This window comes from Trichosurus vulpecula, chromosome 2, assembly GCF_011100635.1.
Source record: "Trichosurus vulpecula isolate mTriVul1 chromosome 2, mTriVul1.pri, whole genome shotgun sequence".
In the NCBI taxonomy this organism is placed as follows: domain Eukaryota; kingdom Metazoa; phylum Chordata; class Mammalia; order Diprotodontia; family Phalangeridae; genus Trichosurus; species Trichosurus vulpecula.
Genome location: NC_050574.1, coordinates 263,222,210 through 263,237,868, shown reverse-complemented (window position 1 = coordinate 263,237,868; position 15,659 = coordinate 263,222,210). Strand labels below are relative to the sequence as shown.

General features: G+C 40.5%; 1 protein-coding gene across 1 annotated transcript in view; it reads right to left on the bottom strand.

Annotated features, from left to right (window-relative positions):
* The window catches only part of SPATS2L (spermatogenesis associated serine rich 2 like), a 241,613-nt gene extending 227,325 nt beyond the window's left edge, over positions 1–14,288 (bottom strand). Inside the window, exon 1 of the mRNA XM_036744739.1 lies at positions 13,867–14,288. The gene's annotated coding sequence lies outside the window, so the exon portion shown is untranslated. The remainder of the gene's footprint in view (positions 1–13,866) is intronic.
* Between the last annotated feature and the right edge of the window lie 1,371 nt (positions 14,289–15,659).

Here is a 15,659-nt window from a genome sequence, read left to right as displayed (position 1 = left end):
TCTGTCCCCCAGATCTTTCCTAAACATAAAAGGCCCTGTTGCCTTCAGAATAGAATGGCTGGTCTAGTTCTTCCACAAAACTCTATTTAGGTACCCAAAGGACTATCACAATTGCAAACCTTCGGTATAGGAGTGGGATACAATTCTGGGTGTGCTTTTTAGTTTTTCTGCTTCACCTCTTGATATAAGGCTGCCAGATAACACTTCTTGATATCATGGTTCCTTCCTCTAGCACCTCCTTACCTCACCCTTGTCCTAATTTGATACTTAGAATGTTCAGTAGACTGAGAAACTGGAAAACTAAGTTGGTTAAGCACTGTGTAACATGAGCGTCAATACGGCTTTGGGCAAAGAAGCGCCATGCTTGGCTTCTGTGACAGCTGTCTTGGATGTTCCAGGCATTTCCGTGTGCTTCAGGGTTGAAGGCTTGTGTTTTAGAGAGCTGAGGCTGTTGGAAGGCCTGACCTTGAGATAAAGCGTGGTCTATACACTGAAATGGTGGCTCCCTGAATAATATCTTCATACCCCCCCCACAAAAATAATTCAGCTTCCCAAAGTAACTTACAATCAGGTCCTAGCTGGGGTACTAGGAAAATGTAGCTGAAAAGGTACCACACAATACCTTACATTTAGCCAAATGGATATGAAGAATCTTCCTTTCATTTGAATCAATGAGGGGTAAAAAACACAATAAATTTAAATACACCCCCTCCCAATGGCCCAGTCTGCTACAAGAGTATGGAAATTATAAATTAATGCTGCCATGGCAACCCTCGCTGATTATATCAAAGAATTCACTGCAGCGCATAAGTTCCCTCTGAAGGGGCTGTTAGAACAACACAGGAATTTATATCTCTTCTGCTGCAATCCTGGCAACGAGACGCAGAGGGTTAAAAGTGCCTCCAATCTGAATTTTCCTTATGGTAGTGGCTTTACCTCTGCTCAGTAATTTGTAATTTGGGCATTCAGTTACAATGTCATTTGAGTCCTACATTATTATAATGTGGCCAGTTGCATACGGATAGATAGCAGGCAAGGTTATGGGTTATGAATAGTCCCATGTGTCTTTTAAGAGTAAGACTTCATTTGGTGTGGGGTGGGGGGGGGGCAGTGCATCACAAACATTAGTGAAGTCATAGTGGCCAGCATTCTGTTTTCTGATTTTCCATTTGAACATTACAAAATTGTACACAATCCCACAGAAAACACCTGCCTATCATAAGTGGCATTGTGTCAGATGGAATTTTCATCACTGCAGAAGGCACACCTCAATAAACAGCCTTGGTTGATTATGTTTTAGCAATCACTATAATGCAAGGAAGGCAGCCCACCCTGGGAACTGTATTGCTTCCAGTTAAAATTATGTCTTCTCTGTATAGTATATCTCCTCCCACCCCATCCCCCCTCCTGTCAACAACAAAGGATGCAACAAAAGAACTTCTAAAGCACCCACAGTTTAGGAAAGAATGGTGCTAACAAATGAGTGTGAATTTGTCCCTGGTCTCTAATTCATATACAATTCTTCCTTTTTCAGACAATTCCTCAGTGGTTTTCCCCCCTTTTTCTTTTCTGTAGAAGGTAAGCAATTTATCAGCAAATGGTGAAAATAAAAGATGACTTTGGTGGTGGGTTAAAGACAGAATATTAAGAGATGCTAAAACTAGCTTTATTTATTCATATATTATGCCCACATGTGTCAGTTTCTCTTTACTTTGTTCAACAGCTCTACTTTGCCCTTCCCATAGTCCCAGCTGGAGATCTTACAAATGACCGCCCAATAGTCAGTTCTGGCCTTTGCCAAAATTGTGAAGCAGAGAAAAGAGTGGCAGGTGTTCTCTGTCACCTTTACGTTCTCTTTCTATCCATCTGCCTGTAATCAAATTAATCAGCAAACCAAGATCAAACCAATGTCCCCAGGACTCCTTAAGCATCACCATGTCTATCCTCTAGCAAGCTGTTTTCATGTTCTTACCATCCAGCCTCTTCCCGTCAAAACCATGCCTTGAACAAACTCTGACATATACTGTAAAAGACTGAGAAGTCTCAATGTATTAGCCCTCTTAGAGTTGTCTGAATTTTAACAGAGGATAAGAAACATCTACATGCTCCACAGAAACTATATAAATGCTAGTTACAGAAGCAAAGAGGCCGTGGAGTCTGGAAGGCCTAAATCCAAATCCTGCCTCAGGTACTAACTACCTTGGTGGCTTTGACTTAACCTCTTTCAACGTCAGTTTCCTAATCGAAAAGTGTGGATAGTAAGACCATTCTTACAGATTTGTTGTGAGGGTCAAATGAAAAAACATATGTTATAACATAATACTTTGCAAACCTTAAAGCACTATATAAATACTAGCTGTTACTGTTATTATTGGGAACCCTTTGATCAAAGGAACAAAGCATTCAAATTGTGGCATTTCAGGTATCGGAGAGTTGCCGGGGTGCCTTTGAGGGGGGAGGTACGGTAAAGAAGACCCTGCAATCATATCACAAAGCCAGCTATGTCCTTTGTCTATGTACAAGGGTGGCTCTGCTATTAATCACAAAGCGGGATAAAAGATGGCACATACTTTCAAATTTAAGAAAATCGATCTTTTTTCCTTGTTCTTTTTTCCTTTTCTTCTGTTTTTGCTGTTATTGCTGAGTTGTTTCTGTTGCATCCAACTCTTTATGACCCTATTTGGGGCTTTCTTGGCAAAGATACAAGAGTAATTTGCCATTTCCTTGTCCAGTTCATTTTACAGATGAGAAAACTGAGGCAAACACGGTTAAGTGACTTGCCCAGGGTCTAGTTAAGTATCTGAGGCCAGATTTGAACTCAGGAAGATGAGTCTTCCTGACTGCAGGCCCTGACTCTATCCACTGCACCACTTAGCCACCACCTCTTTCCAAATACAATGTCTAATCCATGTTCCTAAATATTTCAATGGACTTTAAATCCTGACTTTTCTCCTATAATCCATGGTTTTCCCCCAATTTCCTCAAAGCTATTCTCACTTACTTTAATTTCTAATTAGCCTACATCCCCAGTTAACTTTATTTCTTCCAATTGGTTGCCACTTTCCATTCTGAGGAAGCATCCTGGAGTCATGGAAAGGACACACTATTTAGGAGCCTTGAGTTCAAATCCTATTTCAGAAACTAATAGCAGTGTGACCATAATCAAGAGACCTAACTTCTGTGAATCTTAATTTTCTTCTCTGTAGAATGGGAACAGTGACGGCTACGGTACCCACCTCAGAAGACCAGCTTGGGGAAAGCACTTTGTAAATCTTAAAGCATTATAAAGATAGGAGTTGTTATAGGAAGTTAATGGTTCTGATGCCACCTTTCTAGGACACAATACTTATCAACTGGGGCTTTCTAATTGTCTCTAAATCATTCTCTTAAATCCTTTGGAGAGTCTCAGTTTTTAAAGTGACTATTGCTTTTAATACTTTGGAGTGACTATTGTCCTCAGTATCTGTGTGATGTGAGTGACAGAGTATGAGAAATGGATACTTGACTGACAGTCCTTCCTCCCCTGCTCACTTAAATGAGCAGCTATCTAGATCTAGAGCTGGTATGGACCTTAGAGAGAATCTAGTACAGCCCCTCATTTTACAGCCGAGGAAACTGAGGCTAAGAAAGATTAAGTGAATTATCCAAGATTACACAGACAGTAAGCGGCACAGTCAGAATCTGAACTCAGGCCTTTTGACTCCAAATGTGTCTCTTTGAGTTCAGCATCTTTCCAATTCACCAAGTCTTTCATTCCATTTCGGGCTGCAGATGTTATTTTCCAAGTCTGTCTTGGCTATTCTGCACCATATCTAAAACACTGTATTTCAAGTTTAAGTAACTGATAGACTTTTGTTCAGGAGTGACTAGATGGCACAGGGCCGGGCCTGGAGTCAGGAAGATTCGTCTTTGGGAATTCAAATCTGGCCTCAGTCAGCTGTGTGACCTCAGGTAAGTCACTTAACCCTCTTTGCCTCAGTTTCCTCATCTTTGAAATGAACTGGAAAAAGAAATGGCAAACCACTCCAGCATCTTTGCCAAGAAAACCCCAAATGGGGTCACAGAGAGTCAGACATGACTGAACAACAACAAACAACCGCAACCACAGCAACAACAGACTTTTATTCATCTGCATGTGGAGGGCTGACATAATTATTCAAATTAAAAGTGGATGGTGGTGTCACAAAAGGCAAGGGCCCTACCCAAATGGAATACCATGAGTGACAATTATGCAGAGTGGGACCTTTGTATCCCCCCCTGCCCACCTCTTCTAAACAGTCTGCTCTCTTTACATTCTCCCCTACTCTCCAGCCTCCTCTATTTAGCAGATTTCAGTCCCATCCCTACAATAGTTCTTTCTTGTTGGTTCCTTCCACTACCAAAGTGGTAGCAGCCCTCATGGGACCTGATCTATGATGTCAGGATGAAGCAACTGCTAACTGAGGTTTCCACTTCCATAAGATTCCCTGCTTGACAGACCTGCAGTGCTACCACAACAGTGTAGAAACTAGTCACAGCATGTCTTTAACATTGAAAAGAAGTCTCTGGTTTGGTGGAGATCTGTCCAGCTCTGGATCTCTCCAGTTTGGGTATTCCAGTAAGTGTGTCACATACTTAACTTGAGCCACAGGATGTTGAATTCAACAAAGTAGTACTTTGTTCTGAACCATGATGAGCTGGCAATGTTGACAATGAATTATTATATTGACTTTGCTACAAGTTGTTCCTGGATTCCTCAGTATTTCCCATTCAAAGAGAACTATTAGTCTCGGGTTACTGTTCATTCATGCATGCATTCATTCATTTAACAAATATTTGTTGAGAATATAGTGTGTTCGAGGCACAATATCCAGTGATGGTGGCTGTCTGGTGGGTAACCTCTTAGAGAATATTTTTTTATTCAGAGCTATGATTTGAGCAGTGTAATGAACTTCCAATGTGGAAACTTCCCTCTCCCTCTCCGATGCAATCACCAATTCTACTCTAACTTGAGTCTTATTTGCTTGAGGTACGGAGAGGCTAAAGTGACTTGTCTATGTTTACACAGCTAGTATGTGTAAAAGCCACAAGAAGACTGACCTTCTATACACTACTCCATGCTGCCTCTCTTGGGATAGTTAATTTGTTCACTACTTCCATTAATACTTACACCTGGATTTTAACCCTTTGGACCTTGAGGGTTACCATGGAATGGTCAAGGTATTCTAATTGGAGGCCTTTACTTCCCAAGAACTTTATCAATGAACCCACTCAATGACACTGGTTCTACTGTCTGTGAGATTGTTTGTTTTTAGCCATTTAGGTGATGGACCATAAAATACAGCACCTGGTGGCAGCAATCTGAAGATCCTTCAGGCTCCACTGTTCATGTGATTCTATGAGATCCTTAATGGCTTTCTCACTGTATTTAGACAGAGGATGAAACTAGTGACTACATTCTTATGTCTAACACACTGAGTTAACAAAATACTGTGGTTTTTAGTTTTCTATGTGTGGTAAATTCCCACCTGAGGATCGCCATCTTGTTAATTTTGGGAGCCACAGAGACCACATGTGTGCTTAGTTGGGTTTCTTTTTGGACCATATCCATGATTTCATTGATATAGGGAACCATGTCAAAGCTTCATGAGGACGGTCTCTCTCCCAGTGCAGTCAGAACCTAAAAATTAGTGTTAGAGACTGGGCACTTGAGAAGTTAGATGATGAAGCAAGAATGTTACCTATTTAATATGTGGTGGGATGACTTCCCTTTAAGGAAACAAGGAAGTTGTCTCCTTGAGACCTGGTTGATTCAAAGGATTAAGGGCATAAAAAGCCCAGTCTGTATGGAGTCAGACTCTAGAAGTTCTAGCAGAATTACTATTGTCTTCCTGAGTGTTGTTGATTGCTATCATAAACATGGAGGTGAAGGGGAGTAGTGCTTTATTTTAACTTAATTAGGAATTAAATTATTTTAAATCTTATTTCAAGTTGTTTTTGTTTCATGCTACGGTCCATGAAGATAGCATTATATACTAGAACCAAACCTGAATCACAGCACTGGCCTGAGTTAGACTCGGATCACACAGGATCACTCAGCAAATATGTGACAAGACTTGAACCCAGGTCTACCTGCTTCCAAGGTCAGCTCTCTCTCCAATCACCATGCTGCCTCTCACAGATTTAGGTCATTGTATATAAAGTTGAGAAAGTTAGATTTGTGGAAAATATGTAACATAGGAAGAATAGTGGTAATGTCTAGACTTTTAGGACTGACCTCAATACAACAAACTCCTTGACAGTACGAACAACTTCCAGGGTTGCCAAACCAGGGTCTGCCCCTCCAGACAAGCTGCAAGTCATGTCTTTATTGAAGGGCTGCTAAAACTGAGAAGTCTTTGCCTAAGGTTTACATATCCATATATGGTTATCATATGTAATGATGTGTGTGTGTGTGTGTGTGCGTGTGTGTGTGTGTGTGTGTGTGTAGTTTCTCCCCAGTTCAAACTTCTTCCTTTTACAGCCTGTTCCTTGGTGTGTCTTTGCACATATGCTATTTACTCTCTATGTATCTCTCTATACCAGGGAAGGGAACCTGCAGCCTCGGCCTTCTAGGTCCTTGGGTGTGGCCTTTTGACTGAATCCAAGTTTTACAGAACAAATCCTTTTAGAAGGGGAAGTTTGGATTCTGTGAACTTTGGATTCAGTCAAAGGGCCACTCTTAAGGACCTAGGAAGCCACATGTGGCCTCAAGGCCACAGGTTCCCCACCCCTGGATAGGTGGTCTACATGAATTTTTCTTTGTTTTCTGTATCTTTTTCTAAAACTCGGCCATTTTGTTCACCTCTCATACTCGTTTTAATCAGTATCTTAATCAGAATGAACCCTTTACTCCAAATACAGCGTTGGTGTATTGAGATTTTCTCCTTAACCTCAAAATGCCAGATGTTCCACAGAGGTTTTGGAAATGTTGGTTGAATATACTGCAGAATGAAGACAGTTGAGATAAAGTCTGAAAGATTATGTGTAGTTGGCTGAATTTTTACATTGTCTATAATTTAATTAGCACAGTGCCTGGCACATAGTTGTTGTTATTGGGTCATTTCAGTCATGTCTGACTCTTTGTGACCCCATTTGGAGTCTTCTTGAAAAAAGATACTGGAGTGGTTTGCCATTTCCTTCTCCAGCTCATTTTACAGATGAGGAAACTGAGGCTAACAGGGTTAAACAACTTGCCCAGGGTCACACAGCTAATAAGTATCTGAGGCCAGATTTGAACTCATGAAGAGTTTTCCTGATTCTAAGCCCAGTGCTTGGTTCACTGTGCCACGTAGAGGCTCCAGTTGACTAAATTTTTTTTTTTGGAGGGAGAAAGGCAGGGCAATTGGGGTTAAGTGACTTGTCCAAGGTCACACAGCTAGTAAATGTGTCAAGTGTCTGAGGTCAAATTTGCACTCAGGTCCTCCTGACTCCAGTGCTCTACTCACTGCGCCACCTAGCTGCCCCCATTTTTTTCTGAATTTTTATATAGTTGATGGTTAATTAGCACAGTGCCTGGAACATAGTAGGCATTTATAGATGTTTATTGGTTGATGAAATTTAATTTTTGTGAGTTTTACATGTTGGCATAAAGCTTAAATACTCTGCTCATGTTTAATGTTAAGCCTCCTAACTCTGGTCTTAAAATAATGAAATCTTTATTGCCAGTGCAAAGAGGATGTCACAGCTGCACCACAGTCCGTCATTATTTCTTAACTTTGGAAAATGCAAAGTTCTCAAAATTCTCAGCTGGTTATCATGAGATTGATTGAAGCCATTGAAAACAAATTGAAAAAGCTTCCTACCACTTGATGTTTTTATCATTCCTGTGTAATGCCTGGCATCCAGCATTTGCCAGAAAATATCCCCCTTTATAGTTCGCTCATTCAGTATTTCTTGAGTACTTACTCTGTGCCAGACACTGTGGGGTGGTACAAAAAAATTGTCAGGCACAGTCCATTCCCTCAAGGAGATTGTAATCTAGATGGAAAAAGAAGACATTGATTTGTGAAACATTTACATAATATCGATATTGGGCAGTATGTGATTGTGACATAACAGGAGAGAGGAATCATAATGTAGTGGAAAAAACGCCGGATTTGGAACCAGAAAATCTGTTTAAATGCCAGCTCTGCCACTCATAGCTCCTACCTTGGGCAAGTTATTTAACTTCTCTGGGTATCATTTTCCCAATATGTAAAATGAGAGGACTGAACAAGACCACTACTGAGGCCCCTTTCAGGGCTAAAGCTAAATGTTAAAGCTCAATACTCTGACATTTTTTTCAGACTTAGAGCTAATCCAATCCCTTCATTTTACAGGAAGTGAAAAATTAAGATCCAGGGAGGTTGAGTGACCTGTTGCTCATTTAGATCCAGGTTTTGAATTAAGTTCTTTTTAATACTAAACCTAGTGCTCCATCCATAACCATAATGATAATAATAATGATGATGATTATAATAGTAATAATGAAGAAGAAGAAGAAGCAGCCGTAGAGATTTAGGGAAGTGATTTAGAGAAGTGAGAAATATTTGGGAAGGATTTGACCAGGTAGAGAGGAGGGAAGGAAACATTTCCATCTAGAGGCATTGTATGAGCAAAGGATGAAAATGTGCTTATCTTTTGGGGGAACTAGAAAGCGATTGATGTGGTTGGGTTAAAGAGTTTAATTTGGAAAGCGGTAAGAGGTAAGGCTGGAAAGACATTTTGGGGCCAGAATGTAGTGAGCCTAAAATGCTAGTCTGAAGAGTTTCATTTGATAGTATAGGGAATATAGAGCCACTGACAGAGAAGTGATATGGTAAAATAAGTATTTTGAATGAATCAGAATGATGAAAAACAAAGGTCAAAGACTGACTCGTCATCCTCCTGACTATGTTGCGATAATGCTCACTTGAGGTGCCGGTGTAGGGTGGAAATGAAAAGGAAACAACAAATCAGAGAAGAAAAGAATGCAAACGCTAGAAGGGAAGAATAAATAGAATTAGAAACTATATATGACAGGTAAAGGGGAGAGAGGAGTCAAAGAACACCAGGCTTCTGAGTCTGGTTGACTAGAGGAATGATCATTGCTGATAGAAAGAAGAAATCTGGAAGTCATAAAAAAAGAATGGGTTTATTAATAATAGATGAGTTTGTTAAAGACGTTGAACTTGAAGTGTTAGACACCTAAGTGGAAATATCCAATTAGTAGTGGAGATATGGAATTGAAGTTTGGGTGAGAAGTCAGTGCCCAAGATAGATTCACATGGACAATCTTTCTTACTGGATGGGCAGTATTATAAAGGTTTAAATAATAATAATAACCATCATAATGAAGAACACTGACCATTAAATGTATCTAGAAGTATAAAAATTAAAAGCTGTAAAGGGAAAAGCTGTACAGAAGAAAATCATAATACACACATTATTGTGATACATCTTCATGAGGTAATTTTCTTGCCTACACTGCTCATAAGACGTTATTTCACAACATAATACTGACAGTATAAACTTCTTTGGAAACTAAACATATGGTATGTTTCCATAACACAACATAAGAACACCATATTAGCAATTTTGAGGTATCAAGGGAAAAACACCTCCATAAAACCCTATTTCACAAAAGAGCAGAAAGGTGGGGAAAAGGTGATTTTCCTATCTTTCACAATGTCAGATTTCCTACATTTTAACCTGTGTATTAGGAAAAGAATGTTTTTTTATGGTGTTATTACCCTAGAAGATGATATATCAATGGAACACTTTTGAGTTGTGCACAATTAGGAATGTGTGCACATATCACTGAACAGACCCCTCAATGTCTGATTACACTGATGTTGCATAAAGGCTTCCATTTGTGAATGTATAAGAACCATGAGGGTCAGCAGCTGTTTGCCTACTAGAATGATATGCATTCATTCATTCAACAAACATTTCTTAAGCTCCTACTATGTGTTATATACTGTCCCTGAGTGCTGGGGATATGAAAGAAAATTCAACATGAACTCTGTTCTTAAGGGGCTTGTAATCTTAAAAAAAAAATCTCACCCAAAGCTGATTACGAAAGTAGCATGGAGCAGTGACTAAGCAAGACTTAACTGCTTTGGATCAGACACAATGAATTTTTCATATAGTGAGATGGGTGGTAGTGGCATAGATCTTTCTGAACACAATCTCAGTTCAATTTTTATCAGAGACAATTCCAATACTGTTGCCCTAGGTCACTTTCTTCAACGTTAATAAAACTTGTTTGAGCTCTGAGGAAGAAGCAACTGCTATACCCCAAACACATAATAATAACATCTCACATTCGTATGGCACTTTACAATTTACAAAGTTCCTTCTTCACAACAACCCTGTGAGATGGGCAGTGCATTGTTACAGAGGAGGAAATTGGCGCTTCAAGAGGTTAAATGAGAAGACAGGGTTATACAGTAGAAAAGGCACTGAATTTGGAGTAAAGAAGCTGGGTTCAAATCCAGTCCTGCCATTTACTACACTGTGACTTTGGGCAAAGCAATTTAACCTCCTTGAGCCTCAGTTACCTCATCTACAAAACAGGAGGGTTGGATTGTAGATGACCTGCAAGGCCCCTTACAGCTTTAAATTTATTAGGGCACAAATCCGGGCTTTCTCCTTCCCAAGAGTTTTTCTTCCATTCTACTACTTACTTCTAAGTATTAATTGATGGTAGTGGCCAAATGTTCTCCTCACTTAATATTTTGTTTTATTTCAACATTTTAAATGCCTAAGGCTCAACTCCACCAAAAAAATTTAGGTTAAATGGAGTTGCTTTTGCATATGCTATATCATACTATCATGCATTATGATACCAAGGTTATGAACACCAAGGCTTTCCAGAGAGTAATGCTACTTATTATTACTTATGGATACTTAGAGAGCTCACTGGAAAACCTCAAAAGGCCATCAATACTGTTCCCTGAATGACCACTTGAAAAAATCAGTAACTGCACAACACTAAACTGAATAGACTTCTTTTTTATCAAGAAGCTCAGTAAAATAAAATTAGCCTGAAGGTATTGATGCATTTGCCCGTCAAAATTAATGCATTCAACTAAGTAGATACTTAGACAGTCATTTAATATTTTCATCAGAGGCAGGAATCAGAAGAAGAAATAGCATTGTCAAAAATATACAACTTGCCGTTTGGTTTCTGTTCGCTTACCTGTTAAGCAGAAGCAACCAACATTCCTTAAATTCTAAAGAAGTATCTTTCTAGCATCCCCCATCCCATCACACACAGAGACAAAAAACTTGACATGTTTCCTGGTATTCTATTCCAACAAAAAGGCTTGAACAAATGATAGAGACTTGAGTTTATTCCAAAACCCTAATTAGGGATTGCAGGACTATTTGCCTTATCCAAATAGAAAATCATTACAAAGATTTATTTTTTTTCTTCCAGTTAAAGATCCAGCAAAAACACAATCATACATAGATAACACATTTAATCATTTTGGTGTCTAGGCTTCATATAGTAGTTTCACTGTAATTGCTTTTATCCACGTAACTTACTGCTGTTCTTAATCAGAGATCTGGTTTCACCAGGGGGGCTGATTTGTCCTGATTACAATGTGAAACCTTTATTTTAGGGTTGTCTTTTGAAAATCACTGACTTTGCCAATCTTATTTTTCTTTTCCCAAGTGGGATTCATTCTGTCTTTTGCTCCTTTTCTCAGCCACGTGTTAACATACTTGATTCTAATGTGCCAGGTGGAAAAATAAATCAAGAGTGGCAAAGAATCTGTTCTTAAAGACTAACTGGCAAAGTGATCTTTAAATTCCAAAGTAACACTTGGATCCACCAGAAACAGGTCCCAGACTCTTCTTGTAGAACAAAATTATGCCCATCTGACTACTTTATAAAGGCAAAAAACAAACAAAAACAGAACCCCCACACAAATTTTCTAAAATTAAGGAGGACAATGTAAATTTTTCTTTTGTTTTTTACTACCATAAGCCTGCAGGAGAGGAGGCTGTAATTACTAAATATGACAATTTTATTTTATTTTTTAAATATTAGGATAGTGATCCCTTTACACCACATTCAATTTGACGCAATGCAAGGAAAGGATGCCATTTCTGAAGTTTCTTTCACTAGTTCTCATATTGGAGAATCAGATAATAGGCTCAGGTGCATTTTGCATGGAATCTTTCGTCCAAGTGCTTCAAAGTCTACAAAACCTTGACATCAGCCAGAATTAGGATTCTTGGTAACTAAAATCTTTTGAAGCTTAAAAAAAAATCAGCAATCTGAACCTTTTATTTGCAGTTCTCTCAAGAGGAAAGTCACACAGTCAGTGCTCTCTTCTACACCTCAAACCAGCAGATAGTGTGTTTCAGGTACTTTTCTTTTACTCCCTCGATCCAGGCTGCCTTAGTGAATGATGGTGTTTTGTTTTGTTTTGAACATTACAGAGACCAGTATTAGGCAGTGCAGCTTGTTAGCTATTCAGTCAATTTTAACAATAATTATTTAAATACTTGGTGGCAAATTTTGCCATAAGCAAAGCAATAAAGACCGCTGCTTAACAGAGCTGTAAGAACACAATATTGATCTCCAAATAACCATACCAAAATTTTACGCATCAAAGTCCAGTCCGGCTTTGGTTTATTGCCATCTTAGCAAGCCAACCCCATGCACATACATTTACAACATTTGACATGTTTTTTTGTTTTTATTTTATTTTTTGGCTAAGCTGTTCCACAAAATACTGTAGAAAAATGCACTAAACATTTAGCTTCTATCCTTGCCCAGTAATCACAGTATATATGTGAACATATGGCAACTCAGACAAACTGTAATGCAACATTTGATGAAAATATGGTGCTGTTTCAGCATTTTCTCCCCTGCAATCACAACTGTACGGGCATAATTCAAGGGAGCAGACTCCAGGAATAGTCTTATAATTTGCTGAGTATCATTTGTTTTCAAGTAATAATATCGACCAGAGCTGTAAAATGCAATCCAACTTCCTTTCGAGTCTCACTTGGAAAGAAATAAAATACAGAATCCAGCATGGTGAGAAGAATAATTTCGGTTGATGTTTACAGCTCCCAACGGCTGCACTAAATCATCGGAACAGGAGGAAGGTGGCGGCGAGAGGGTTTTACCTTTGACTTTGGAATGTAAAATCTCATTTAAAACGGATGATTTAGCGGGAGGATATGTTAGTCCCGTGAGTAAGTAAAGGAAGGACTGGGCTGGGCTGGGCTATTCAGTGTATTGGAACAGAGCAGAAAACCTCAGCAACGGGTGAAGTTGCATTTTCGAGGTGGGGGTGGATGAAAGGCGGGCTGGTCCACGTTGGACCTCAGCCGGCCAACATTTTCATCCTATAAATGAACGGGCAGAAAAAGTCAAAGTGCCCCTCCGCCACCTCGCCTTTGTAAGGGGAAGGGGGAGGGTTGAAGGAGGAAGGAAAAAATGGGATCACAATTCTCACGTAAAGTCCAGCCTACAGAGCGTGCCCCAAACCATTAATATCCAGGCATGTTTTACCACCACACCCCAGCGTTAAGAGGGTTTCCATGCAGCTCCAGGAAGGGGGGAGGCACGAATGTCTCTACAACTGAGGTGCAAAATGCGCTTTTAAGCTAAGAAACCCACAAGCACGTCCCTCTTCTTGCCCTTCACCCTTATATCCCCCTCTTCTCTTCTCCTCTCTTCTCCCCCGTTATGCAAACCCCTGGTGGCTGCAGGGAGGAGGGCACAGCTTGAGCAAGGAGAGAGACGGAGAAGGTGGAGAAGAGGACAGTGATGGGGGTGGGGGCCCGCGGACTGTACCCGCAACATTGCCTTGAACCCAGGGCTAAAGCGCCGCATCAAGTGTGCCCCCAGTAGCTTACCTCTCTGCCAGTGGACTGTTTCTGCTCGGCCCGGGCCGGGTACAGGGAGAGAGTGAGGCTGGAGAGGAGAAAGCGCCGCAGCTGCTAGCCCCTAGAGCCAACGCGAGGAGGAGGAAGGGGAGAAGGAGGAGGAGGAGGAGGAGGGCTGGGCGCCGAGCTGCTTCTCCGCGGGTTTCCTCTTCGTCCCTACTTAGCCCTGCTCTGCTGGCGCTAAAAACTGAGAGCATAGCCCTGGCTCAGCCCCCTAACTGGATTCCTTCACTGACACAACTCCCCGTCTCTCTTCTCCACGTAGAGACACTCCCCCCTCTCACTCACTCAGGCTTTTCCTCCCTCCTTCCCTCCCTCTCAATGTCACTCATACATACAGGCACACAAACACTCTTTCTCCTTTCCTCTCCCTGCCCCCCTTTCTCTCTCTCTCTCTCTCTCTCTCTCTCTCTCTCTCTCTCTCTCTCTCTCTCTCTCTCTCTCTTTCTCTCCCCTCCCTCCCTCCTCCCTTCTTCTTTTCCCCTTCTTTCTCCCTTCTCTCTCCCCTTCTTCCTCCTCTTTCACGTATACTTTTCTCACAACCTCTTAGATTTTTCAGTAACCGACCATTAAGACCCGTGTCTTTTTTTTTTTTTTCAAATCTCCCTTCTACCCATCTTCATTAGTTATTTGACCACTGGATTCCCTCATACCTTCAGTTCCTTTACCCTTGGACTCCTTTCTTTGCTGTTTCCACAAACCATCTCATTCCACCCCATCATGCGCTCTCACCTTTGCCACCTACTTATTACTCGGCGATTTTTATCATACAACCCACACATGTTGCAGGTGGCCAACGTTTTCACCTCTCCTCTGTCTTGGGTAAATGAACTTTGTTTCCTTGGACACAGTTGGTAAGTTGAAAGGGGGAAAATGGCGATAACAGCACTTCTGCTTTTCGAATAGGGGTTCACCTGGGGTCTGTGAATTTTTTAAATAATATAACTGGTTTCCTTTATGTTATGCATTTAAAAACATTATTCTTAGAAAAAGTCTCTGGGCTTCACTAGACTGCCAAAGGGCTTTATGACGCACAAAAAGGCTGAGGACCCCTGTTTTAGAAAATGGTGATTTTTCAGGGAATCAGCTAAACAAATAATATAAACTATTCACAGATATACAAAGAGCCAAAGAAAGAAAATTGCCTTAGGTTTTCAGTCAGATCTTAGAAATTTGGCCAATCAGAAGGGTGAATTCCCCCTTCACTCCTTCATGCTCTGTTGTCTTTATTCTGTGTTTACATTCCTTTCCCTGAAGATGATGAACATACACATCTCTCAGATGGAGCAGCAATGGAGGATAATTTACTTCAAAACTCCACAAGAGCAGTAAGCTCATCAATATGGACATCCTCCACACCATGAACCCTTCCAAGTCTTGGGAGATGGTTCCCATGAATTGCTGTGAATAAAAAGCCCTTATGGTTTAGTGGTCAACCTTTTGTGCACAAGCCTCTCTGAGTTTACTCAGGCAAGAAGACAGACATATATCTCTCAGGCTCTATTTGGTACAACTTGCTAGAGCTTATGCTCACTGGAATAGCCTTCAAGAATGAGAGCCTTCAAGAATAGCCTTTCCACACCATTATCCATCATGTGCTTCCCTTCCTCTCACTCTCTTTTTAAAACCCTCTGCAATCTAGCTTCCTGAACTCTGACCACAGAGTTCATAGAGGGGAGTAATCTATGGAGAACATGGGAAAGTTAGGAAAGTTTGGGTTGTAATAGCTCTAGAGGTCAAACAGAGAAGTTTATAATGACCCT